Consider the following 26,271-nt stretch of genomic DNA (forward strand, 5'->3'; position numbering starts at 1 on the left):
GTACACTAATGTCATGGAATTTTTGCATGGATGAAATGGAAACTCGATATAAAAAAAAAAACAGTGCAAACCTAATTAGATTGCATGAAGTGCATGTGCATATGCATGGGTTTACTGATTTTACCTTCACGATATGCTTCCATTTTTCCTTAATTGGACACAATTTTTTATATATTTTTTTTCTTAATTAAAAGAAGTTTAGATCTGCTCTTCTTAATTAGATGAAATTTGGGTTCAGTGCTAAATGGTCTGAGTCATTTGTGCTACAAAATTTGAAAATTGCATTTTTCTCTCTTGAAAAGAACGCTCAATAATTAGAAACATGTTTTTTCTCATTTTTTTTCCAGATTCTTGTCGCACTTCTGTTCAATTAGAAAGGTAAGTCCTGTGAAATTGGTCATTTAACTGAAGAAATCCACAAGACCTTTCTGAAAAGAGATTATTTTGGTGGAAAATCCATTAAAGAAGCTCAACACACAACGTTGATCACTTTTTTCAACGTTCATTGGCTTTTTAAAATCTCATAGATTTTCATTCAAATTCAAATAATCTCTTTAATTCAGATCCGCATTGGATTCATCCATTCAAAATCAATCACCCCATATGAACTCAATCTGATTGAGTCAATCGCCAGAACATTGCAGTAAATCTAATGCACCTTCAGTGTGTTCAATCCAGCATTCAATTTGAAGTTTTTGAATATATGCAATTCAGTATGTTTCCACCCAAACACATGCATTCCGTATCGTTGCATGAGCACTTTTTTATACGTGTTTCTGTTCGCGGAAACTTTGCCGTCGAAAAAATGTTCGCACATTGTGATAACGAGTATTCTTGCAGGCAGGAAAAGAAATGAACATAGTTATGGCTTTTGTTTTTTTTTTCTTCTTGCATTTTATTTTTTGGCATTCTTTTACGTAAACAGTCAGTGTTTGTTGAATGGTAAGCGTTTATGGCGTTGTTTCCACATTTTCTATATGATTGAGAAGATGTTGTAGCATTTAAGACGTGTGTTTGTTGCTGTAAATTGCCGAAAAATAAAATGAAAAACTTCAAACGAGTTAAGTATGTTTTGTGTGTGTGTGTGTGTGTGTGTGTGTGTGTGTGTGTGTGTGTGTGTCGTTCTGCCATGTGTTGGAGCATGCAAGAGCAAAAGTTCCAGAAACATCGGGGTGGATGTGTCATTGTAATTTTGGTATTCAACGAATGTCGATTCTCGCTAAATCTTTTTTTTCTTCGGCGAATGATATTTCTCACGCGACCATCACCACCGCCACCACCACCATCGTGATCCTTGTGCGACCCATAAAAACGGTATATGCATTTTTACACGTACCACAATTTGCACGCTTTGATTTCCTTTTTTTCTCTTTCTCTCTGTGTTTTGCCATGGGCCATACACATGCAACTTTACCGTGTTTACCTTATTTGTGTTGATTTTTGGCGGTGAAAAATCCGCCAAAAAGTGCAAGACTGTGTGAGAGACGACCAAGGTATCCAAGTCGAAAAAAACCCGAAAAAAAAAAACAAATGGAAAATGGATAAAAGGAAACGTAGTAAATCTATTGCAAAAAAAAAGATATGACGAAAGAAGGGTGGCTTGTATAAGTTACCATACTGAAAAATGAGTGCGCTTTAAGGAGTCGCGTTGTTCGGTGAGCGAACGCTTGTGAAATTAAATGTGCATTTTATGTGTATGTTTTTTCATATGAAGCACGTCTCTGGGCCATATCATGTATGATTCTTCGACTTTGTTTGAACGGCTGCGTTTTTTTTTTACTGTCGCTGCAACTGCTGTCGCTTCTTCTTCTATTACATTTTATTCCGCACGTTGCCCACGACGAACAAAAAAAAATCACACAAAAATATTTCGCCAACATTTATTTTCGCGTTCCAATCTGTACCAGTACAAAAGTGTCTTGCCAAAAAATATGTACGAATATTTGTTTATTCATTTGTTTTTTTCCATCGCTTGCTCACTCGCTCACGTGTGCGCGCTTACGCTTCTTCTCTGCGTTAAAACACAGAGACATTTTTGTGTTTGCCGAAAAAGAAGACGCGGTGGGTGGTTAACAGTGAATGCGCGACAACAACATACTGCGGCCCCTGCTTTAAAGTGCACACCAGCTCACATTACCCGTAATCGATTGATTATAAATTGGCATTTGTTGGTTCCTTTTTTTCGGCTGTCGCTTTAATCTGAATCAATTATGTTGATTGTCTATTGATCAATTGACAAGTATATGGCTTCGATTAGACTGCAAGGCATTTTCGATTAGCGCCCGCGTAATTTTTGTTCCAAAATGCACATCGTTTTTTTTTTCGGCCCCGAAGCGCTAAGTGACAATATCACATCACAAATGGGTTCATTTATCACTGTAATTTTATTATCGTTTTTTAATCGGGCAAAGTGCATGCGTTTTCAACCATAAACAACCAATAAATATCAATAAGCCGAATGATTTGCTACCATCCGAACGCCGTTTATGCCTTCCAACGGCATTCGATTAATATTTGCGTATTGTGTGGTGTACCACTTAGTCGATCAATTTCGGCATTTTTTTCCTTTTGTTAAATGTCAATTAATTGATTTATTGATAATGCCGCTTTGAATAACACCTTTCAGATTTTGCGGCGTCTGGAAAGAAGATTTTTCTTTCTTTAGGGGATAAGTGGATTTTTCAAGCCATGAAGTTGAAACAGAATGTGACAATAGAAAAAAATGGATTTAATCTCTTTTTTGGATTAGAATCGAAATATCATTTTGGCTTCTGTTGAATTAATTCGATTTTTTATGGTTTTTCGTTCCAAACGCCTGCCTTTGTTTCATTCCAAATTTCACACTGATTTCAATTCGACTGTCGATTTCAATCCAAACTGCAATTTTGAACCATTGATTTTGGCTCCAATTGAATTTTTAATGTTGACTTCATTCCAAATGTTGATCTAGGCATTAATCCAAGCATCCATTCCCAATCACTCCTCTTTTCTGGCTAATTCTAGGTCAATTGATGACTTTGATCTCAATTTTAGCTCAAAGTTCATTACCATTTAACATGTGTGTGTGTGTGTGTGTGTGTGTGTGCTTTGATTTTCAAAAGAGTTCTACGTCGTCGAGACTAATTCACTTGAGTTCTGCACCTTGGTTTTGCCACTTTAATCATTTCGTATGCATTTGAACGAGTAAATCATATTTGATTTCATGTGTTAAGTATGTATGTTATATCTCTGTTGAAGTGCTTAGTTTTTTTTTTTCCCATTTGGTTTACACTTTGGCGAGGACTCACTTTTGTGCGTTCGGATAAAAGAGAGTCCATACTCCGGTTGCAAGTGTCAAATGGCATAATAAGATATGTATGAAGTGTAGTAAGCGCCATTTTATACGGAGCTCATCATCAAAGAAGTGGATATTTTATTGAATTGCAACTAAAAACATACTGCAATTTATTCATTTTCATACGAACTGCACTTCGGTGCTGTGAAAATGGGTTTTGCATGTCGTTTGGTCGGACGGGTAATACGTATAGCGGTGGCAAAGCGCTCGTTTTTCGCTGCTATTAAACTCATTTCCATATCTTTGCATCAGACGTTATGTGATGCCAGAACACCTTTTAACATCACATCTCCACAATATTACTAACCCATTCACATCGTCATTTCTTTTGGTGTGTATGTTCGCCTTTTTTCTCCTACTTCTTCTTCTTGCAATATCCATTCATTTTTCTCTTGTACCAACCATATTCAAATGTGTTTCAATCGCTTCGTTTTGTTCGTCTCTCTTCTTTTTCTTCTTCTTCGTCGTCGTCGTCGTCGTTGTCGTCGTGGTCGTCGCTTATGCAATGTGTGTTCGCTCCGATACATTGATTCATGTCTCAATTCGCATTCGAGGCGAGTGTGAATAATTTTTGGGTAATAGCCTAATAGCTCAAGTCTGACGAACTGTTACGGTTCACAGAGAAGCATACGAACTTGCACACTTTAAAACGATATGTTTTAAATGACAAGCAACCGCATATCGCACACCACATGCAAATATTTTGCAACTTGCACACACACACACACACAGCCGATCTCTGACTCTTTCTCTCTCTCTCTCTCTTGCTCTCGTTCCCATTCTCCCTTTCGCTCGTCCATTCCGTTGTCTCTTGTTCTAATTCTTCGCGCTCACATGGGCAAGGCGAAAACCGAACAAGGAAGCGAGAGATAAAGAGCGGTCTTGCTTAGCCAGGGAGCGCAACAGTTTATGTGAATAATATGTAAAATACATTTTGCATTAATATTTTCATACCATTTTACGATATGTATTTAATCTCATTTTTGATGTGTACTTTGCACAAAATTATATTCCAGCATCTTCACGACAAGGGGCACGACGATGTTCGGCTGCATACGCGTTTAGTGTGCGATTGAGCGAGCAGCAGTGATACACATTTGACGGCATTTTCGGTGTGTACAGGTGGCTTGCAGAAATTGTATGTTTAATTTAGCGATCGGTTTTTGCACACGAATTCGGTTGTGTAGCGCATTCTAGTAGAACGCCGTTCTACTGTGCAGTTTTTTTTTTCTCCTCTATTTTGCATTTCACAATCTTTATCGCATGCTTTATGGCTCTTTATACCATCACACCACGATGAGAATGTGGAGCGCGAGCGCCGTTTTTTTTTTGTGTGCCATGCACATTTTCAGCTTTACACTGGTATCTGATAATGTGTGCACATTAGATTTTCCCGTTGATGCCAACGTGTTTTTTTTTTCTCTCTCTCGTTCATTCGTAGGTTTGGTCGCTGTGAATGTGCAGTGTGTGTTTTTGTCTTTTGGTTTTGTGCATCAGATAGTGTGTTTTGCACATGAATTAGCCCAAAATGTAATCTGTTACCGTTTTTTATGCTAATTTTTTTTCCTTCTTCTGTTACTTCACTACAGTCTATTTAGACACGGTTTTCCATTTCGTTTTGTTAATTTTTCCAATATCGGTTGTCTATTGCAAAGAAGAAAAAAAAAACGATTTTACCGGCAAAATACATCGCGGCTCAGAAGGCAATATGTATGTGTATATATCTAATAATATCGATCATAGCACGAACAGTTTACAATTCGTGGACTCGATTTCATGGCATGCAAAAATTTATATTAAAAAAGCAAATATTCAGCAGGTATGTATATATGATTCATGTAATTTGCATTTTCGATCAAATGCTCGCATTCAATGCTATCTACTAGTTAAATCGTCATCTTTTTTCGGTGTTTAAAGAGTCAAGTCAGAGAATGTATTCAATGCCGATTCGAAAAACCAATTTATGCCCTCACAGCATAGTGTTTACAAACTAGTGTTTTTCTTTGCCGTAACTTGATTAACTTGTTAGAGTTCGTCATCGTGAATTCGACTGATCAGGAACGGTGGCACACTTTTCACGAAGGGTTCGATTTGGGTACATAATTTAATAATAACAACAACAACCATCGAATCAATCAGTGACCATACGTATTGAAGTAATCGCAATTCAATTATCTGGCATTTGCGTGCATTCAATGTGAAGCCGAAGAGGAAGAAAGAAAGAAAGAGAGGAAGAGAAAAAGAGAGAGAGGAAGGAAGGGAGATTGTGGATCCGTGTGTTTAAATCGCAACAGCCAATCGAAAAATGACAAATGGCTTAACTGTGGCGAATACATTTACATGTTCAATCAAATAATCCAAATTATGTTTGTTTGTTGTGTGCGCAGAGTTTTCTTCCATAAGAAAAAGTGCAATATCGTTTGCACATATCGAAAAAAAAAGAACGAAAAAAAAAAATAAATATCTTCTTGTTTCATGTCAAACATGAATGGGTTTTATTTTTTGTCACATAGCGTCATTTCTATTAATTTCGGTTGTTGTTTTGCTGCTTTTATTCGAGAGTAAATTTTTTTTTTCGGTTCTGAGTGAATTTTCTATTGCCTATTATTTATATGTTTTTCTTTTCTTTTGACGAATGCAAGCCGATTTTTTTTTTGTCGTTGTCGATTTGTTTATTTGTCATTTTATTGGTTTTAATACTTGTTTACATATATTGAATGCATGTATGTCAAATGCCAAACATTTACTTTTTGGTTTCTTCTTGTTATTTTTCCTATTGCTACTGCCGTGTTTCTTTTTTTTTTACCGTGGGTCTCGTATCCAAAGGAAATCAAATCGCTTTTATTTATATTCGTCATTTCGATTGAATTGAATAATGCTGTTTTGCTTTTATGTTCACCTTAAAAAAAAAAAAGGTGTCCTCCCCACACGCACATTTTTTTTTCGTTGTCGTCTTAAATGCTCTAAATTGTATTTCAATAAGACCGTTCGCTGTTTTTTTTTTCTGTTTCTTTTCTTTCATTTTCAACACACCGCTTTGACTTTGTGTCTTTTAGATGGTTCCGATAAGAGAAATTTCAACTACACACGAAAATATACATACTTTTCATCACATTTATTTCCGATGTATTCAAATGAAGGCGACAATAAAGAAAAATTTCCCCCTCAACCATCACTGCCCCACCACTTATATCGACTGGGGCCCTGATCAATGAACATGACTTTTTACGAGCTGGCAAATGCCAATTGTCAATTCACATGATTGACCGTCTTTTTGTTTCGTTTGACATGCAAACCAAATATTCCAACATATCACGACAAATACCACACTCGCTGATCGAATACAACTAAATTGATTTGTTACATGAACCAAGCCAATTCGAGTCGCACACACACACGCACACGAACATGAATATGAAAGTGCAAACCGAACGTCGTGGAGTTTTCTATGGAAATCAAGATGTGAAACATCAAGAAATACTTTGCACTAAAATCCCTTTTGAATTGGACTAGAATATAGGTATTAGTAGAGTCGTTTTAGTATCAAATTTGATAAACTGCTTTGGTTTACAATGGACTCAAAACATCTGAAGTAATTTGCGTGCATCATTTTCATGAGCCTCATGAAAAAACGAAAAAAAGAAATGTTCATCATCATTCAAAATTGGAGAAAAAATTCTCAAAATTGTTAAACACACTATCAAACATTTCGCCATTATTCCAAAACTTTCCATGCGCCAGTGGTTTTTGTTTGTATCATCGTCTGCCCGATAAATTGAGGCTAGTCAAAATGCGAATCAAATTCTAACCAAAATATTTCAATGAATGAAATAAAGTAAAAGATTTTGAAAGGGTATTTGAAAATGGGTTTGCAATTGTCTCACGGCATCGATTATAAATCAAGAGTCTCCCTTCCTTTCATTCTCTCCCTTTTCCGGCTAAAACATTGGATTATTATTTGGTGAATGTGAAAATCCTCAAACGAAAACATATTTTTGTGCTGCAGCACTTGAAATCAATGAAATGTGTAGCGGTCGCCTGCCAACAGAAACATCTTGAGGATTTTGAGTAGATAAAGTTGGTGGGTATTAGCATTGATCAAGTGTGCACATACAGCTCACTCTCTATCTCACATAAACAATACGAATGCTCGCAAATATGATTGTTTCTTCGAAACATGTATATCTCGTAGTGGAGGAATCAGCAGCCAGCAGCACCGGTTTTATGCAATTTGTTCGGATGAGTTCGACTTGTCTCTCTCTCTCTCTCACTCTCACACTGGAATATATTACAAGTTAAACTATGTGATGATATTGTAAAATTGTGAAATCGATGAGAGAATATTATTAAAATGCGATTGTTGGAGAAGCTCGAGCGTCTCGAGCGCATAAAAAGCAATAATTCACATTAAATCAGGTGGAAAGGAGCATATATCGACAACAACAATAATAATCCAGAGAAGAAAAAAAAAAAACAGCACACAAACAAACATGTTAATATTATGTTTGTTTGGCGCATTGTATATGTACCGTCGCTCGAAATGTAACGTTCTATTTGCTCAACGAAAACAACATACTCAGTTCAATCGGTTGATCAGGCTGTGTGTGCTCCACTAATCTGTAATCAAATCAATAACAATCGTTTCGACTTGCCGAGATTTTTTCCATAAATGTAAGTAATATTATTCAATTCGGCATTCGATGACTTTCGTCGATTTTCTTTCCAGTAGCTACTAACTGGTTTATGCTTACAGCCAACAAAAGAATGAGCGAAACGAACACGAACACATCATGTATGCTCGCCGTTAATTCATATACAAATAAGCCAAGATTCGCATTGGCAAACGGCACGAAATGCTTCACTCCACACAATTTTCTTGGAATCATGCAAATTTTCAAATATTCGCCTCTCCACACACACACACACACACACACACACACACACACAACATTCGTAATGACAATGTGAGAAATACAAGACACATACCCAACCAAGGGAGAGATAGAGAGAAATATGCATGTCAACGCATTGTTATTCTAATATATTCAAGCAAAAAAAAATCATCTTAGAATCTGTGATCGATTTTGATTCGGAACCATTTGTGTATTGCCCATTAAAAAATATTTAAGTAATTCTTGAATAACTCTCCGGTTCCATTACACCCGAAAATGAACCCATCGAATGGATGATTATTCAAATGAGTCGTACATTCTATCTCAAGGCAGTTCAGTTACAACTTCAATTAGGATGTGCGCAGCCGGCATCGTCTTAGGCCAAGTCATAATGAGCATGAATCAGCAGAATTTATCAAACGCCGCAGCAAGACGGGAGAGATGAGTGTGTGTGTGTGTGTGTGTGTGGCATCGCATTAGCCAATGTACAAAACAATGAGGTAGTTTGAAACTATGGAGGTATCAAAACTAAAGAAATTGAAGAAAATAAATGAGAGAATAAAAAAAAACTAAGCAGAAAAAAGACACTGTAATACGGGAAAAAAATCGTAATGAAAGAAGCAAAAAAAGACGTGACTTTCAATTGCCCCGATCGATTCTTATCAGTTTCAAATTCAATAAAATTTACTTTTCATTTTCTGGAGCAAAATTTCAGCAGTTTTTTTTTTTCTTAGTATGGGCAGAGAGGAGATTTGGCTGCTGATTTCGATGTGACTGTGATACAATAGACACAAGCCTGTGCTACTTGTACCTACATGCACTGAAGGCACAAGGTTTTTTTCGTTCGCTTTTGTTTCGTCTTTTTTTTCAGACTATATTCCTAATGATTGGATCTCGAGTCATACAGTCAAAGTTTTTTTTATAAGTTTAGTGGTATTTTTTTTCCTTCTCTTCTCTTCTCTATTTCACAAAGTCCGAAGAGATTCTCAGAAATAATAAGATAAATAATAAGCAATTTTTATGGGTTTTAATCGGGGCGCAAGCGTATGCGCGAGTGCGCAAACATAGAGGCTAGTCTCGCAGAGAGTAATTATGGTCTTTCGCAATTATTTATATCAATATGAGGTAAAAATTACGGTTTACATGTAATATGTCATGCATTAAATTGCATGTGAAAACGATGTCAATGAGAACAAAACACTCAAACCATAGCCTTGAAATTGGCTTTTTTCCCCTCTCTTGATCATCATCGTCGTCGTCGTCGTCGTGCACTTGCATTCACAGATGCACAATTCAAAAACCCATATCGAATATAGAAAAAAAGAGTGTGATGCTGAACAAGAGAATCAAAAGAGGAAAACAAAAGATGAATAGTGTGTGTGTGTGTGTGTGTGTGGATGCACAAAATCGAACTAATGATGTGGACGAATGATTTCCTATAAGCAATAAGCGTGTGAAGACAAAACTCAGCACCAACGAATCCACATCATTGTTGTTGTTGTTGTTTTTTTTCTGTTTTCGAACAAAAAGAGAGCAGTTTTCATCGCTTGGTCACTTAAATTGATATACAATACCTTCTTTTTCTGTATGCATCCACTTCCAATTGCGATTCGTTCAATCTGTTTTCGTCAAAAATTCATTGATCTCTCGAGAGAGTGAAGAAATAGAGAAGAAAAAGGCGCGAAAAAAAGTGGCAGCTAATACACGGATGACCCTATCAAGATTTGATAGAGCATTTTCCCACCGATCAGTTTCATGAATGGACGTGTTGACCATCAAACGGAACTAAAGACGAACATTTTAAATTGAATTGAACGCATTTTTCGTCTGTTTCATTCCTCTATTCATTTATTTCGTCGTTTTTTTTTTTGAATGAGGAAATGAAAAATTTGTATATGAAGAAGAAGAAGAAGAAGAAAAAATTGTTGAATAAAATTTACTGAAACTGTCATGAAAATCCGTCAAAAACGTTGGGAAAACTGACAGAAAATTAAGTTGCGAGAAAAAAAAACGCATTGGATTAATAACTGGCATAAAAATGAAGTCATGTCTCAATCCCAACAAAATTTTCGGGAAAATTGCGGTAACTGTGGATGAAAGATTCGATCCATTTTTTTCTCCGGCCTCAACTCATTTTGCACTGGTAGACATCATTGATTGCTGTAAACGATTCATCGACTGGTGTATATGTTGTGGCTTGGCTGTTTTTTTCTCGCTTCTCTCCGATCGTTTTAATGTTCACCTTTCATTTTCCATACACATTTCCCGGTTTCATTCCGTGTCTGCTGTATCCTGAACAATGCCACGACGACGTCTTAACCGCGCGTCATATTATCTTTCAACTCGTTGTTTCTTTTCTTATTCTTGCTCTCGCTCTCTCTCCCCACTGTCATCTGATTACATCATTTCTACCAAATAGGTACAGGCATTTTAACGGGTATATTTTTTTCTATGTGATTTATTTGTTTACGATTTTTTTTTTTTGTATATTCTGCTTCATTTTTGTCTTTTGGCTGTCGCTGTTTTTGATGCAACGAAACAATGTTCAACGCGACTCAAACCGTGGTCGCCAGACGCGAAGCGACAAAAAGAAAGGCGAATGATGAAGGCACAAGATGATGATGAGAGAGAGAGAGAGAGTGAACCAACGAAGAAGAAGAAGGAAAAGAAAGACTTATAGAAAATTGAAATGGTTCTTTTATGTTACTTGTGCGTACTCGAAAGGAACAAAAGCGACTTACATTGCTGCGTCGAAGAAAATTGGTCGCGGGCACTATAAGAAGAGCGACGCGCACATTCAGCCCACCACACTCCCATTCAAAGTGAACGTGCTAGCTGCCCAAAATAGAAGAATGCAAAATATGAGAGGCGAGTGAGAGAGCAAACGAAGAAAAAAAAAAACCACACCGAAGTCACATTTGAACAGAAGCATCAGCCATCAGCTTTAATATATCATATACTTGTCTCAAAGTAATTTTTTTCTTGTTGTTGTTCCGTTTTTTGTCATCTTGTTGTTGTCCTTTCGCATTTCTCGTATGTTTCCCGTCGATTTTTTTTTCTCTTTCTTCTCCTTTCATATTATAATAGCGTTATGTTCGGTATGATATTTTACTTGCCATTTAGTACTTTGATGCATTTTCTTTTTCGTGTGTCGATCGGTCGGTTGGTCGTCGCATTCGCTCAAGGGGAGATTCGATTTTTCTCCAACATTTCTTCTTCTTTTTTTCCCTTTTAGCCTTTGTTCAAAGTGCACAACATGTAATTAGCGAACAACCATCCATCGAACCATTCAATTCTTCACTGACGAATCAATAAATATATTCTTGGACTTTTTGCAAGACGAATTCTTGAAAGGGAAAACTTTCTTGCGACAAAAAAACCACCAAAACAACAACAAAAATGGCAAAACATCAACGAAAATGAATTGTTTCATCAATTGTTATCGAAAATGGAGCACATTTTGATGTTGGAACGTTTTCAATTAGACCGTTTAAATGCCTTCCCTCTCTTCCATGCTCTCTCGTTCTCAAGAGTGAACGGTTTAAAAAGCTTTTTCTCTCCAGCCAAAACAATTGTGCATCCAATGCAATCACGTTAAATACAAATAAGTCTGTGAATTAAGCTGAGAACAATTTGGGATTTTCACACTCGGAATTGGGGGATTTATTTCTTGATTTCTTGCATTGGACGCATTTTTCTCCTTATTCTTTGTCGATTTGGAGACAAACAAAAATCCATTTTTATTTCAACTTGTTTTTTTTTTTTTGTTCGCAAGTCGAAAAATGCAATTTTCTCAATGAAAATCGCTTTTGCTCGTGTTTTTTTCTCGTCAACAATTTAGAATTTGCTGAGAACAAACGAATTGTTTTTCCCTTCGAACAATTTAATGCTAATTAGATCAAACAGTTGCGAGCATTCTTTGATGCACAAATCTCAATTTAAAAAACCATGCATTTTTTTTCTCACTCTCTCGTTCGCTGCAAATGAAATACGTTTGATTTGTACGCGAGTCGACATCGTTTAGTTGCTTCGATTTGTGACTATGTGGAATTCGGTGTGCATATCATTTTTTGTGTGTGTTGTTTCCCCGGTCTTTCGACGTTGTTGTTGTTGTTGTTGTCGCATTTCAAGTGCCTTGAATATATGAATACCCGAATTTGCTAGATATCAAGCGGGAATATTTTTTGGGATGAATCTGTGTGTTATTGTGAAGAGGTTCGCATTCGAAATCGAAAATGCATACAAATGGAGAAAAATGCCACGTTGGGTCGTGTATGTTATGGCTTGGTTGTTGTGCGCGTGCAGTGCAACAAGAAACATGGTTCAGCATATCATAACAACATATATCCATAAATGAGACGACGTTCAATGCACGAGCGCATTGAACTCAACAGCACACACACACACACACACACAGTGTATCCGAAATGATTAAGATTGTCGTTGCCACATGACCGAAACGTTTTCACTCAGCTATAAATAGTATTTCATCATCGAAATTATTTCGGCACACAGAACCGACATCTCTCATGTGTGCACCGCAACCACCACCCGGGTTTTGTGCGACGGTATGAGCACCAAAAATATGATACGATTGCTTTTGTATGTGCAGCTACCACCCTATTCCCGCTACACATGCTTTGAACGATGAATGACAACGAATTTTAAAGGCATAAACAAGTGGATTAAACGACTTTTCCGCCGTTTTTCGGTCATATCGCTCACAGCAGCTCAAAATCATTTACATTCAAACCAAAATTGCATATATGAACTTCACCGTATTCATAAATACAGAGAAAAATAGAGAGAGAATGAGCCAAAGAGCTACTACCTATTAACAAATTTAAATGTGACTGCCGTTGCTGTTTCGTTGTTTTCTCATCTCCATTTCTTTTTTCCACTCGGCTCAAAATCATTGTCTCGCAAAATTTTGTGAATATGGATGAGGTTTTCCAGTCGAGAGATGGTGATTGCGTATAAGTTTTCTTACGTATGTTTTGAGCGTGCATGAAAGACGGATTTCAATGGAACAAGTCAATGAGAGAGGATATGTATTGTTTGATGAAAAGAACACTCAGCGATTTTTTTTTTTTCGCTCTCTAAAGAAACCAACAAAATCGGTTTCTTTTCACAATTTCAAGTACATAGTCACCATCGAAGACTAAGAACACATTCTTAGTCAAATCGCAATGGCAAACATCCTATCGATTAATGCAACCAACACTCCGACTCTCAATACATTTTGATGCAGTCAATTCAAGTGCCAGGGCAAAAAGAAGGAGAATTAAGATATTTTCGGCATATGAATTGATAGAACACACTCACATGTCCCGCAACTGAATGGCAACGATGCAGAAGATGAACACAACAAAAGATCTCAAGTTAAAGTCAAAAATGATCAGAAAACATGGAAATGATGGTCTAGTCGTTCATCCGCAATAAGGTTACTAAATTTTGTCTTCGATTTCGTAATTGGGTTAAAATGTTTCACGAGAAATTTCACGGAGAAGAATAAAAAATGTTTCACGGAGAAGAACTGAAAAAAAAAAAAACAGCAAAAACTCTGCATCGACAAAAATCGACGAAGATCTTCAACGATCCTAAATTTTAACCAAAATCGAACCAATTCGTCGCGAATAACGAAAAAAGTCTCAATTTTCTATTAAACATATTCATTTCATTGTGTGTAATCTATGTCTGGTCCAAGAAATTCTCTCTTATTGTACTATAGTATATCCATTGTAACAAAATACGGAAAAAGTGTCATTATGCTCATAATATGGGCCTCATATCATATATGCGTGTATCATGTTCGCATTCAATTCCTTGAAGCAACGCTCATTCTCTCCAAAAAAGGGTGTCTTTTTCATGTGTGTGTGTGTCTCTTTTTGTCATGTCACCGAAATTTCCTGGGTTTTTTTTTCTGTTCGATTGAGGATTTTTTTTGGACTGTGTAAAAATTGCATTTGATTCCGATTTGGAATGCTTGTAATCATTTTTTTTTTTTTGCTTCAGTGTCGCAGAATAATCATTTGGCATGTGGCTTTTGTTGGTTTCACTCGTCATAAATACATGTGGTGTGGTATGTTCCGTTGTGCTCTGAACTGATTGAAGATTGCGTTGGTATCATTTTGATCAAGCCCGTAACATAATCTGAATGCACGCCAAAGGCGATTTATTTCATTTCTTTATGGTGAAATTGTGACATTATACATTTTTTTTTGGGATGTTGGAGTGCGACTGAAATGTATACATGTGTGAGATGTGGTCGTAATGTAGTGGTTTTCTCTCTCTCTCTCTCTCTCTCTCTCTTATTTTGTTTTTGTTCTTTTTGCCGAAAAAAGAATCAACCAGCAAAAAGAATCCTTTGTCGTGTGCTTTCGTTGACTTGTTTGCTTTTCACAAAAATTTCGCGATTCAAATACATCTTGTAAGACATTGCCACTCTCCCTCCATGCCATCATCACGTTCTTCAAAAACCAAATGAGACTTTTCTCATTCTGTGTACGCTTCTGGTTCGCTCGTAGTAAGAAAAGACTTTTTTTTTTGACAAAGGTAAGTATTTGTCTTACTACTTACACGGTGAAGGAGAGGGGATGTGATATGGTTATTGTGTGTGTGATGATATCCATTTTTATTGTGATTCACCCTGGAATCACTGTATATTCCAAAACAGATACTTGACAATGGCCCCATCGAAACAATAGAACGCATTGTGGAAGATTCTTATTAGTCTCATTCTATTCAATACATGCATTTGACAAACCATACGCAAAAATAAACGCAATTGCATCCAGCTCAGCTATTTGGGTTAATTGGCTCAACCAACTTGTCTAAATGTATACCATTTTCATCATGCATACGAAAAAAAAGCTGGCATTCAAAGATAGAAAAAATGTCTTTTTTTAAATATTCAATTCTTCTTACTTGAATCTATAAAAAAATGTTTGAAAAAGTAAAAGAACAATAATAGAAATTCGAATATAAATTACAAATGCAAACATTTTTCGCTTCAGCATTCGTTTTTTTTTCAATCCTGAATTTATTTCCGTTCAGTTTCTTCAAAGTCGATTTGTTTTCCCTTGGCAACACAAAAACATCGACCATTCAAGTTGGCTTGAATGGTTCAACCATTGATCAATATATATATATAACAATTTTCGAAGCAATATTGAATCTTGGACGAGCACATGTGAGGCGACCGGTTAGCGCATCAAGTGGATGAAAATCATCCAATAAATATTTATTTGGATTCATTTGATTTGCACATTGTAATGCATGCGAAACCTGTCAAATTCAGGAGTTTCGTGATAAATTTACATGCACATCCCCTTCACAGACTGAATGGCAAATATTTTAATACGTATATATGTTTTATTTGTATAACGATTAATGTGCTCGAGACCCTGTTAAGCCATTACTGTATCATAAATGCTGTTCTTTGTATGTATGCTTCCAAAGATGTGTGAAAATAAGATTCCTGACCTGAGTAATAATTTACAATTTTGAAGCGTTTATAAACGGTTCGGTTGAGCTCACATTTATCTCTTTCATTCACCTATTTATGGGTTAAGTACTGTTTACCGGCGAGGGTTTAGATATTCGCATGCGTCGTCCATGGGTCATCGGCCGTAATTCATTCCACTTCGAAGAATTCGCAATCAATAAGCATTTAAATCATTCACTTTTTCATCATCATTGCTCCGTTGTAAAGTACAGAAATATTCTTCATCAAATATCTATAGAAAATGAATAAACATATACGTATTATGGGCGCGAGTGCGAATGAGCCGAAGACACACACACACACAGAGAGAGAGAGAGAAAGAGAGTTTATAAATTGAGCAAACAATGCATACGTGCTTTTCTTCAAGTATTTTAAATGATGCGACCCAATGTGTAATACCAGATATTATCTTCATTGTTTCAATTTATTTATTCAAGACTTGTCTAATTGATAAACTTTTTACGCGCGCCGAAAGAGTTTTTTTTTTGTGTTGCCAGTATTTCGGTTGCTGTTTGGCGCATCGACAAACTTATTTTTGCGTGCATCGTCGTCGTCATCGTCTTCGACGTCGTCATCGATGTGCGTATATTTTGTTTAGTAAACTCTTATGCGGATGAGTTCTATATCATGTTGCTCTGCAAAGTTTTATTTATTATTCGGGAAGATGCCGGTTGCTTTAAAAGCTGATTCGTGTGCATCGCGCACTATTAATAAAAGGTATGATGAATTGAATACAAACGAAAAAAAATTGGTTGAGCATTCGCTTATCACCGGTTCACTCCCAGTGTATCAACAGCAACACTCAAATCACCAAGAACATGCACAATTATTCTTGTGGCGCGAACATTTTTTCTTTTTTCTTTGGCCAAAGTTCTGCAAAAGTTGGAAACACATTAATTGGATGTCGAGAACCAATTTTTTAAAGCCCAAGACACATGTTTGGATAAATCATTAGCGAAATCTCATCAAATGATCCACATTGAATGAACTGAAAATTCAATTGATAGATGTGGCCCGATAAATTAAAACCCACCTGTCGAATATGAGTTTGACGTCGAATTGATGATTACTTGCATTCGGTTAGTTGTCTGATGCACTACATCCAATTTCTCGGAAATAATTATGGAAAAACTGTTCATTTATTTAGTGGAAAATTTAATAAGTTTTTGAGTCGTCGGTGGTTTTGAATGTTGAGAGTGCCATACAAAACGTGTATGCCATAGACATATGGTATGAGTATAGAGCGAACGAATGGGTATGGGTTGCTTGAGTAATCAATTCATCGCATCGTTATTTTTTTTTTTTAAGTTTCCTCATAAATAATTGCGTTGATGTACACCTGATTATATGTCGTATACCTAGCTGCAGCCCCGTATGCTGCGCAAGGAAATGAAAATATTTTGTATTTATTTATCGGTGGGTGTGTGTGTGTGTGTGTGTATAGAGAAATATGTTAATGTGTCTGCCAGCATTCGATGTATGCTCTCGTATTTGCCGCACATTTTATTTCTCCGTTTTTCCCGGATTTTTCGGTTTTTCTTAATTTCTTCTCGTCATTTTCTCAATGAATGTGTGTTTATAAATCGTCTCTCTCTCTGTGTCCCGATGTCTCCCTCTCCCTCTCTCTATTTCTCTCTCTCTCTCTCTCTCTCTCTCTCTCTCTCTTCATATCATTCCATATCATTCGCTCTCTTCATCTCTCTCTTCTTGCTCAATTCTTTTTCCCATTCGATTATCATAACATTTTCACTACAATTTTCTATTTTTGCTTCAGCCACAGGCTGTCTTTCACTCATTCGATTCGTCACATGCACAGACGAGATGCATATGCACGCATAGAGATTTTTTTCTTTCTCTTTTCATGTGAAACATTTCGATGACACATAATGCCATTTGCCTTGCAACTTGGGCCCGATGTATGTGTGTAGTATTTGCCACCGGTTTTTGCAATGTGTACACAAAAAGCATTCAACTCTCAAATAAAGAGCATTTCGATGCAAAGCATATATCTTTTAAATTTTCCGGTGTGCGCTTCCGTGCCGCTCGGTTTTTTCTGCTACGCCACTTCCTTCGATGCATTCTGTGTGATATGTTCTCGCAAGCCGAGGAGGAACGATGCAGAGAACATTCTTAGAAGAATCACATTAAAATTGCTTCAGATTAAAAACAAGACCGCAGATCGTCGCTTCGCTCCTCTCTGCGTTCTTTTTGCGTTATTTAAAATGGTTTTTTTTTTTAAAAACGTTAATTTGATTTTCCCATCAAATTATTCATTCAAGCACTACATGGAATGTAGTTTCAATCGAAGTATACATTTCTGTATTTTATGAAAATTATTTTAATCAAAATCAATAATGTTCGACCCGGACAAAAAGTTCATTAGACAAATCTTTCACTAAATTGCCGTACTTTGAAAAAATTAAATATGTAAGAGAAACATTAAAAAATTTGGTTATAAATCATATGGATATATAAATAAATATTAATATATATTAATTAAATAAATTATGGTATAATTAATTATTTTATTTTGGTTTTGGGAACGATAATGTGAACGTGGATTGTACATTAGTTCACATTGAGAATTAAAATAATATTAAAAAAATTTTTTTGAGTTATCTCAAACATGAATTACATGAACATGACATTATTTTATTTTTGTAATTAGGCGTAATTGCTTTATTTCAAATTAGAACTTTGGATAGAAAGAAGAGTTAATTTTCGGTCCAAAAATAAGGCCTAAAGAGTCTCAAAAATTTCTTGGAAAAAAAAAAAACAAATGCAATAGCCTATATTCCATGTAGTGCTAAAAAAAATACTCGTCTCTTTTGAAGAGCGAGTAAGTGTACCGTACCGCTCAGATGCTGTTACTTCGGAATGTGGAAATAAATAATGTGGTTTTAGTAACGGAATTCAATTTGACGGTGAAAAAATAATCACACATCTAAATTAATCATATGCGATCGACGTATATCATATGATTGAATGACTTTTTTTGAAGCAGTTTTTGGCGAAGAATTTTTGATCTTATTCAACTTTTTTATATCTTTTGCCATTTTTATCTCTTCGATTTTTGACGTTTTTACTTTTTCGACTTAATTTGTCGTATTTTTTTAACAATTTTCTGCTAATATTTTTCAAACCAAGTAAATTTTTCAACATTTTCACATTTTTCGTCCCTTTTTGCCCCTATCACCATTCTTCTATCTTCCTTCTGACTCCTCTGCAAACCCACCTCTTATCATCCATCGCGTATTTTAAAATAATCTTTTTTCCAAAATCCAAATAAAGTCTTTACAAATAAAAATCCCATAGCCATTATACTCGTTACAACTTGTCTTCCCTCTTATACAATAGACACTTCATGAAATCTGCATGCATACGAGGATGTATGCAGTCAGAGAAATCGAAGTCGTTTTGCCGCTTGTTCGTCATCATCCACAGATAAATTGCACAGTGTGCTCTTTCAAGCAAGTTAAATGTATTAAGAGTATTTTCTTCGTAATTTTATTTGCACATAATATTACTTGCGAATAATGTATGCTCTTGTATGGGAATGGCATTACTGGCCGTGAACGTGGCCAACATATATAGGTCGTTATAGAATAATGTTGTGCATGGCATAATCTTGACGGAGTGGAAGCCAAACGGTGTGTGTGTGTGTGTGTGTGTGTGTGTGTGTGATTTATTGGAATGGGGGAGAGGATGCAGGTAGGATGAAGATGCGACTTTCGTTGTCAATGGTTTTGAAATCGTATGACATTTGTCATTTATGCGCGCATTTCTTTTTCGCTGTTTTCTTAACGTAACAAGGACAAGAAGAGCTAAAATGGGAAAGAAAAATCAAGTTGAATTGCATGCGAATATGTAAAAGCAACGAGGAAATGAGGCTGTAAGATAAATGGAGTTACATTTTTTTTGCATTCGTATGTTTGCCACATCGTCTCCCTGCTCCGCTCTTCGCGGAGCACAATTTCCAGCAATTCAAGAAACGATAGTTTAAACAAGAAACAACTCTGAACTCTTCTTCAAACAGCTCACTGTTTGTCTTTGTTTGCAGATTGCATTCGATTTAAGTTAGCAAATAAGTTTTGCAGAAGAGAGAAAAAAAAAAAACGAAGAAGAAATTATTTTGTGCATGGATTTTGCACAGTGGCTAGAATATATTGGCTTCTTGAAAGTGAAACCGAAGGACGCAAGACCTCCGTCAATAGTGTAAACGCGCCCGTCCGCCCCAACCGCCGCTTACGCGTTCGCTTCACGTCAATTATCCTGGATAAATTGCATTATTGAAGCTAAAATGCACGGCAACTTGTTGATTGTCAATAGAAAAGTTTTATTTCAAATCGCCATAAGTCATGTTCCATGTCAACGAACGACGGTTAAATACCTCAAAGTCATTTGTGCGGCGGAAAATCACAGTTTTGACAGCGATTTAAACCTCAAAAATACAGTTTTTTTGCTCTTCTTCGGAATTTATCGATTCGAGCTCGTTACATGACCAAGTGGATCATATTTTTCGGCGTTCGTAAACGAAATCTTTTTTTTTTCTGTTGAATTAAAGTTCAAATCGATTACAGATTATTTTATCGACAAACTAAATTATGCATTTGCAAAGATCGAAGAAGTAAAATAAGGGATATGAAAATAACGAAACATGAAAAGAAAGGAAGAAAAGAAAGAACTTTTTCAAACGTCGTAAATTTGCACACGCAACAAAAGAAGGTACACTGTATTCAGAGTTTGTTTTTATTGTTTGTTAGAGAGTGAGAGAGAGAGAGAGAGAGAGAGAGAGAGAGAGCAAGTGGTTGCGCGCGTAGACAAAATGATTTTATGTGAATGGCAATGTTCAAACTCGAAATAAAAAGAGAGTGAGACTGGTGACGTCAAGGCAGTATGGCCTTGTTCGTTTTTTACGAAAATGTTGTTTATCGCAATAATCGCCATTCATCGCTCTGGAGTTTGTCGGGAGGGTGATAAAACGGGTGCTCGTCCAATGTGTTTTGTTTTTTCAAAAACGGCATCTCGTTTGCTTCTTTACGCCCAGAATCTCATTACAATCGATGAGTCAACGGTTGAAGTGTTGAAAAGTGGAAACAACAAGTGGCGTCGAACTGAAAATATTCAATACGCTTCGGTTCAGTTCGGCTCGATTTTTTTTTCTTCTCTTTCGGTGAACAATTATTTTTAGTGGATTGTTAAAGGTGTGAATTCATTGACAAAATCACAAAAATATTCATCAATTTCGCGTTCATCCCTTCGTTTCAATTGGAAATTTGCATATTTGCTTTGCACCAAATGATGATTCGGTTAAAGGTGTCTTTCTCTCAAGCTCTCTCACTCTCTCTCTCTCTCTCTCTCTCTCTCTCTCTCTCTCTCTCTCTCTCTTTTTCGCACTTATTGAAGATGTTCAAAAATGTATGCATTGTTTACGGTCTGAAGTTGAAAATTTATGTACATGCGCGCGCCCACCTCATTCCATCCGCAAATGCATGGAAAACGACGATGTCTGGCCGCTTCGCACAAATACGTTTGAAGATTCAATTCCTAATCTATTATTTGCTGTAATGATTCAAATGATTGAGAAAGCAAAAATAATAATGAAAGGGTTTCGAAATCAATTGAAGCGTCTGTCAGACGCTTGTGTCTTATCATCTCAAGGGCAAGACATGAAACCGCATTGTCACTTTGTGCGACACGAAGACGAACGATAACAGGAAGATGTGGTTTGCTAGCGTTGCGATTGCTTACACAGCAGCAACACCACCATTGCCATCGACCCAACCGGCTGCTGAGATTGTTGCGATTACTATTTATGAATCTGTTTGCACAAACATCGACACCGACAAATTTCTTCATATGCAAATGAATTAAGAACATTTTTTGCCTGATGAAGGAGGGTGGAGGTGAGGGGCCCCCTTTTTAAAACTGACCGTAATATGACACTGGGCAAATATGCTTTTCTGTTTCGGTGACATGCATTCTGATACACTGTTTGAAAAGGGTTCAATCACACGAGAGACTCGGTGCTTGCGGTGAACAGCGTCTGCATGTGTAACTAACTCATGTGACATTCCAGCGACATACGCGCACACACACACACACACACACACACTCATTCGTGATATGCAAAGCCCTCGATGCATTCCCCAAAAAATACACATCGCACACACTGATTCACTCATCCCCCTCCGAAAGAAAAACAAAATACCGAAAATGATTCTTTGCCAGTTCGTGGCGATGCATGCGAACGATATGTGTGTGTTTCGTAACACATTGTCGTCTGTAAAATTTATTAACGACTAACAGGGAAGACGGTAGCCAACTCACACAACGTCGACGACGACGACGACGACGACGATGACGACGCCGAATGAATCGAAACACAAATAACACATTCAAAGATAAATTTCGGGCGAAATAGCATGCGAAAGCAAGAATGTATAATAATAACAACATATAATTTATTATAAATATCGTGTCTTCTTCCAAACTGATAAAACCACATTCATAAGTTATGTTGTGTATGAGAACGATCGTGCGCGCACCCGCCCGCGCTCATAACTCATACTCGAAACTTCTTTGCAAACTTCTTCATTTGCATAAGTGATGCAGACAATCTTGTGTGTCTGTTTGATGAAAACAACTGAAACAACCATTTGGCACAATTGTTGAAGGGACACACAAATCCATTGTCCCACATTTTTGGAAGCGAACGATTTTCGAAATGAAATCGACCAAAAAGCATTTCTAGGATTATCCTTTGTCCAGTTTATTTTAATTTTATGGACAACCGAACAGATTCCCATTCACGGCGCAATTCGGTAAAATAACTCATCCTACTCACTCCCAATGGAAGGACATAATCTTTGTGGAAATATGCACGTTTTGGCATTTGTTAATCATTTTACGCTTCTCTTTAATCGCTCTTTCAATTTATACGGTGATGGGCTCCATTGGATATGATTTATAACATGTGAGTATGGAGAAAGTTGAAGAAATTTTTATTAAAAACTCTTTTTTATGGTTTTTTTTTACAGAGCACACCATACGCTTGGATGATTCTTCTAAACGAAAGGTAAATTTACATAATTTTTCTTTTATTCCAAATGTGTTACAAATCAGACGCATTCATATGTTGCTAACGCATTTGCAATGGATTTCACAATAATTTCGGCCGTTGACAATATTCGCACATATTCATCGGTTTCCTTTTGATTCGGTAAAATCACAGCTTCTGGTCGCACATAGTCTAAGTCTCTATAGGGGAATCGCATCGTTTTAGTTTGAGATGAAAAAAATGTGATTTTGATGGTCAACATTTTTCACCGTTTTTCTATTGAACTTTTTCATACCAATTTTTTCGGAAATCGAATGTTCGATAGGAAAAAGTTGATTTATTGAAAATTGCTTCATGAAAAATCCACGTTTTAATTCATTGTCGCTCAATTCAAAAGGAAAAACTGTTTTCACCTTTTTCCTTTGAAACGAAACAAAAAGAAAAACCGCATTGTCTTGTTAAATTATTATGAATCAACCCACCCCGTTGTCAATTTCTCCATCACAAACATTTCACTGTGCAAATCGGTATCGTAAACAATTTCTAAAATACGTGCCAAAATAAGACTGTCGATGTATTTGCGTTCAAAAGGCCGAACACCGTTTTCATAGTAAATCATTTGATTTTCCAGTGTTTTCTTCGCTAGCACGAGGTCCAATTTCTCCAAATTCGCATACGCAATCATCGGTTGCCCATCAACGTACCGCACAAGTTTGTACTTTTTACATTCATTTGGATATTGTTCCACCACTTTGTAATCGTGACCATCATCTATCAATTTCACCATTTGACCTTGGAAAATTTCACGTTTAAAGCGGCTCACGTGTACGTCGAAAATGTGATTCCTCAACACTCGCTCCACATTAAAACTTAATTCACAAGCGGTGCACATGAATTGGCCTTGATCTGAAAAATGGGCAAATGTGACGAGAATATTTAAATGAATTGGAACAAAGGAAGATGTTTAATAATTGCTCGACTGACCGATAACATCCATTGCGATGGTTTTTGACGAAAATTTCAGTTCGTTGTTGAAATTTGTCGTTTTTTTTTTGTTCGTTAAATTTTTAATCAATTTTTTTTATTGAATTATAACTTCCATTTATTATCTAAAGATTTCAAATTTTGCCTGAGTTCCAAAAGTGTCCCCACTGCTTGCCTATGAACAAGTTTCTTAACTTACTACAAAAGTTCTCTTTCCGAAAAGTGGAAAAAAAAGCTTTCATTTTCATTTGACACATAATTCAAAGTAGGTTTGATGAATTGCATTCTATGGGAATCGACGAACCGAGTATGTGGGTATTAAGCCCAGATGCTTATGCATGCTTCTTTCATATGTCTTTTTTCTGTATGACGAGCAATAAAAATGACCAAAGTACAACTTATAAGTTGGATTATTAAATCCATCATTTATTAAAATGCAGTTTTGTTTAGCAACAATTTGTGCGATGGTGTGATGCAACGATAAAGATTGCATTCACTCGTTGTGAATGTGTGCTTCTGTGTGGTGTGAATCGTCCAAGAGCAAAAACCACTATAAATGATGATGTTGATGAGAGTTTATATGAATACATCGAATTAATTAAGTCCAGTAGGCAAATTTCCATACACATAAAAAATGACGAAACCAAAAAAATGGATTTGTTCATTACGATTGTTCGCGCATATGATCAAAAGACGAGTTAAGCAGATGAAAAAAAAAAAACAAAAACGGAATGAGTGCAGGCATAAATGAAACTACTTTATTCCATATGTAATGTTATATTTGAATGTCCAATGTTTCTATTGTATTCAATCAGAAAAGTTGGGAAAGTAATTTTCCCAAAAAAATTAAGTGCGATGTTTTCATGACACCATGTATGTTTGTAGCTATTTTTATTCCCTCGGCATCTGTGTGATTATGTCTTGACTTTCTGAATGTGATTAAAATGCTGCGCATAGAGAAGAGAAAAAAAATTGCGATGGCATGCGTTGAGCAGAGCATTAAATGTGGCCATTGTTGGTTTGAAGATGTTCGCGGTTGAAGATGATTTTTTTTTTTCTAATTTTTCGGACGAGTCAGGTGGACATACAATTTCAACCGAAAAAAAATTGGATGGTTGTGGGAAATGTGTTGTGTCTGTTGTATGGTGTCAACTGTGCGCGGATGTGCGTTCACTTATGTTTTGGTCACACGCCATCACGCCAAACTATGACCATAACTATAACTGCTATCGGCTTTCATCTTGCAAAAAAAAAAAAAAAAAAAATGAGAGAGACTGTTCAGGGAATGAAGAATGTTTAGAGAAGAAAAAAAAAAACGAAGAAACACTTAATTTGTTCGTTGTTTGGTGTGTTCATGTGAGCATAAGCACACATTTTAACCGGTGGGTTTCTTTTTATCAGATGTATAAATAGCGATTAATTCGGTATTTTTTTTTTCTTCAATGTGTGTTCCTTGTTTCGGGTCGTCATTTTCATTGTTTTCCATATGCGTATTGTTTGGAGTGCCCGAGTGCGCGCTCGCATTCGCGTACGTTGATTGTTCATGAAAATGTGACTGAAATTAAAATAGATGAACAATGAATATAACGCCGGCCAGGCGATTTTCGGCACGATGAAATTCATTCTTTATTCCGTCAGTGGCGTTTTTTTTTTTCTTCTTCGCTTCTCTCCAATTTCATTGCTACTTTTTCGTCCATTGCACGCATATAATAAGCGGTTGACGTTAGGGAAAAAAATTCACATGATTTGATTTTGAATATGTGACGGTTCTTTTCTAATTTTTTTTTTTCCTCTTTTCGGTTGTTGTTTGGCGCTTTGTATCGCCGTGTATATTATCATTATGGTTATTATTTTATTATTCTTTCAAACATATTTCCCATTTCGTTTCGTCTTCCAGCCAACAATCGAATGCTTGGCATTATACACGCATTAAAGTTATATGTGGTCAGCGAACGCGTTGGTTAATAATATGCATGCATTAGTTGGGTGCGCGGTGGCGGTGCGATAGTATAAGTGTTTTGGAATGGTGTGTTTTATATATGTGTCGGACATGTGCCATTTGTCAGCTTAACGGAATAGACAAAGGCGAGAAAATAAAACAGAAGAAAACGAATGAAAAAAAAAAAAACGCTACGCGAAACTCAATTATTCACAATGCGACAAGAGAGTGTTCGAACAAGCGATGGTTGGTGCTGTCGTGAGATGAAAAACACCCGCAATGACAACGAAGAGCATCACAGAGTAACACGAACAAGTTTCGTCGGAAAACAGAGATTTTTCGCTCGTACAATGGACGGAATGTACTTAAGAGCCAAACGAAGTAGACGACGAACAAAAAAGAAATTATGTAAAAATGAATAAGTCGCTTGCTTGGCGTGGTGGCACTCACACAATGTGAGTAAACACTCGTTCGCCTGCGACACATACACCGCTGATTCAGTGAATCGGCCAAAAGGAAGCGATTATTGTCGCTCACAACAAGAAAGCCGGAGAG

The 26,271-nt window shown here is 36.5% G+C and overlaps 1 protein-coding gene across 2 annotated transcripts in view; it reads left to right on the forward strand.

Moving 5' to 3' along the window:
* Positions 1 to 350: 350 nt before the first annotated feature.
* Positions 351 to 26,271, forward strand: part of LOC129576274 (protein jim lovell) — a 53,327-nt gene continuing 27,406 nt past the window's right edge. Inside the window, exons 1-2 of one of the 2 annotated variants that reach the window (XM_055461046.1) lie at positions 351 to 378; positions 22,774 to 22,811. The gene's annotated coding sequence lies outside the window, so the exon portion shown is untranslated. Of the gene's footprint in view, positions 379 to 22,773; positions 22,812 to 26,271 lie in introns of those variants that run through there. The other variant, XM_055461039.1, reaches the window with a different exon arrangement.

Source organism: Sitodiplosis mosellana, unplaced genomic scaffold (assembly GCF_009176505.1).
Source record: "Sitodiplosis mosellana isolate CC-2019 unplaced genomic scaffold, AAFC_SMos_1.0 Smas_scaffold_6181, whole genome shotgun sequence".
NCBI lineage: Eukaryota > Metazoa > Arthropoda > Insecta > Diptera > Cecidomyiidae > Sitodiplosis > Sitodiplosis mosellana.